This window comes from Xyrauchen texanus, chromosome 19 (genome assembly GCF_025860055.1).
Source record: "Xyrauchen texanus isolate HMW12.3.18 chromosome 19, RBS_HiC_50CHRs, whole genome shotgun sequence".
Taxonomy (NCBI): Eukaryota; Metazoa; Chordata; class Actinopteri; order Cypriniformes; family Catostomidae; genus Xyrauchen; species Xyrauchen texanus.
This window is the reverse complement of record NC_068294.1, coordinates 1,102,846-1,105,888: the sequence shown is the minus strand read 5'-3', so window position 1 is coordinate 1,105,888 and position 3,043 is coordinate 1,102,846. Positions and strand designations below refer to the sequence as shown.

Genomic DNA, 3,043 nt, shown 5'->3' with positions numbered 1-3,043 from the left:
CAAGACAGGTATAAGTACACTCAAGAGTGTTCCCCCACTTGAATAGGCATTTAAGACTTACAGTTCAACAAACACTATTGTAATCCTGTCTAGGCCAGCTGAACTTATTTTTTTTTTTAAAAACAAATAGCCCCTGTAGGGCTTGCTCTAGTTATTCACTCTCGTGAAATAAGTGAGCTGAAATGCCCTGCTTGCAACTAGCAAAGCCTACGACTGAACTAATTAGGCTTTTACATTTTTTGTATGGTAAAAAAGACGTTTCGTACTCGAGCTCAGACTAGAAAATATACATTGTATGCTCTCTCTATTTGTCAGGGGCATCAAAACATGAATCTGAAAGGACTTCAGTTGATTATCTATGTTACACGATTAGCTTGCCTCAGCTTATGCTATTGTCAGGCCAAAGTCAGCCGTCTGAATGTCTAGCTACAGCTGGCAAATTGGCGGGCGCATGTGGCTTCGACTAACGTTACTCGAACGTAACCGAGAATGTAAAAGCTGCATTATCGCAGCTAGCCAATCATTTAGTGCACTTTTCTGTAGCTAGTAGAATCTAGCTTAGAAATGTAAGGAAGTTTATTTTAATGTACGTACCTTGACATGCTTCCGCAAGTTGGAGGATGAATTTTTGTAAGCGGTGATGAAGTTCTGTTTTGGCAAACACAGCAAACACTTGAAGCGAAAACTATCAGACAATTGTTCAGAAAATTGAAATAGTCTGGCGAGGTGGGGCCACGGGTTGGCACATTCCCGGGATGGACCTGCTGCGTCTTCATCCATTGTTTCGTCCATCTCTAAATAAATCTGACCATGGAGTTGACTTTGGCGGAAAGCTGAAGGTGATTGCTGATAGGCTGTCCCAATCAGTGGCGCCTGCACAATCCAATCACGTTTGAGAGGGAAACAACAAATTGAGGGTTTCCGAGATTTTTCTTTTTTCCTTTATTTTTTATTTTTATTTTTTAGAAGAAGTAACGGGTACTCACGGTTATGGATAGAAATGTAGTGGAGTAAAGAGTACAATATTTGCCTCTCAAATGTACTTGAGTAAAGTCATGAGTACTCCCCAAAAATTATACTTGAGTAAAGTACAGATCCCTCAAAATTGTACTTAAGTACTGTACTCAAGTAAATGTACTCCGTTACTGTCCGGCTCTGGTTTTAACACTGACCTACTGGGAATGTGATGATATTACATCGGACTCTCTGGCATGCTGCCATTTTATTTCATGTAACCACTATCAGTCCAACAATGAAAACAAATGCACTTTAAAAATAAATGTAATAAAGTAAAGGTAGGCCTATTTGTTTAGTTGGTGTGATTTTTGTAATGAATCAATTAAATGTCTATAAATAGGGAGCTCCACCCATATGTGTAGGAGGACGCATAGTCATGGCGTGTCCTTTCATTGATGAGGTGGTGGATGAGGGAGCGATAATCATACGCAGGGCATTTCAAAGAGAATGTACTTTCAGGGACAGGGCAGACCCGTTGGCTTTTTCTGACTACTACCTGCATGAGCGGTATAGATTCTCGAGGGAAGGGATAGCATATATTTGTAGATTACTGAGCCCCACACATCGCAAATAGCACACGGCGCAATAAAGCGCTCACAGTCCCACAGACTGTGTGCATTGCACTTCGCTTTTTTGCCAGCGGAACATTTTTGTACACAGTTGGAGATGCAGAGAATATCAGCAAAGCATCGGTTTGCCGCTCTGTACGAATTATGTACCTGTATTTAAAAAAATACTTAATGTGTTCATCACCTTCCCTGGCCACAGAGCGATTCACAGTATTAAACAGGCCTTTTATGGAATCGCTGGTAAGTTCAAATAAGAACTATATAGAAAATGGAAATATTTATTGTCTGTTAATGTAAGACAGGCAATTGACAGACAAACACTTAACTTTTGTAGCTTTCCCAAATGTTATCGGAGCTCTGGACTGCACCCACGCATGCATAAAGCGCTCGTCTGGTCCGCATGAAGCAGACTTCGTTAATAGGAAATCATTACACAGCATCAATGTACAGGTACAGTCCCACTGAGATTATATTATAGGCTAGAAACGATTGTTCTTTACAATAAGCTGGGCACCAGTGTTCTATTCAATGCAAATGCATTAACAATTCTATTTATATATGTCTATGTAAGTCCAATGTAGTGACCTACATTTTTAATTATTTAGATGATTTGTGATGCAGATTGCATCATCACAAATGTAGAGGCAAAATGGCCTGGCTCAGTGCATGATTCCAGAATCTTTCGGGCCTCTTCTCTTTCCCACCAACTGGCACAAGGTATGTTATTCACTTAACATATAGCAAAAAGTACAGCTTTAAAATACCTTCACCAAATTTAATGCTTACATTTTTTTTTTTTTTTTTTTTGATTCAGGTCAATTCTCAGGAGTTTTGCTGGGAGACAAGGGATATGCATGCCTGCCTTATCTCTTGACTCCCTATCAGGAGACGCAGACTGAGGCACAGCACAACTACAATATTGCCCATGCACGCACAAGAGCTCGTATAGAGATGGCATTTGGGCTCATCAAGTCAAGGTTCCAGTGCCTGAATTACCTCAGAGTGATTCCACAAAGGGCATGTGACATTGTAGTTGCATGTGTTGTGCTACATAACGTTTCCTGTCTGAGGAGAGAGAGGCAACCAAGGATGGTTGTAGAGCAAGACTGGGACATTGAAGGCATTTTTGATGACAATGAAATAGGCAGGGTTATAAGAGACAGTTATGCCAATAATTATTTTGGTTAATACTGTCCAAACCATGTTAAAAGTTTTCACTTTCCCCTTAATTTACCAAACACACAAGTCATATATAATTTTTTGTTTTATTTAGGTTGAAGCTGGCTCTTGGGGGTGAAAACATACAATTAAATGTGGTCAAAAACAAAAAGGTCATGTGTCATGGTTTTAAATATGGCAGTTCTACTTGCATTTTTCTCAAGCTGTTGGATTTCCAGCTCCAACTTTCTCATCTTGAGTTTTTTATATTGGATGTCAGTATCTATGGCCTCCATTTG

General features: G+C 39.8%; 1 long non-coding RNA gene across 1 annotated transcript; it reads left to right on the top strand.

The window, feature by feature from the left end:
- The first annotated feature begins 1,977 nt into the window (after positions 1 to 1,977).
- On the top strand, positions 1,978 to 2,628 carry LOC127660259 (uncharacterized). The gene is made up of 3 exons (XR_007972623.1): positions 1,978 to 2,036; positions 2,192 to 2,303; positions 2,401 to 2,628. It is a non-coding gene; the product is annotated as an uncharacterized LOC127660259 (long non-coding RNA).
- The last annotated feature ends 415 nt before the right edge of the window (positions 2,629 to 3,043 follow it).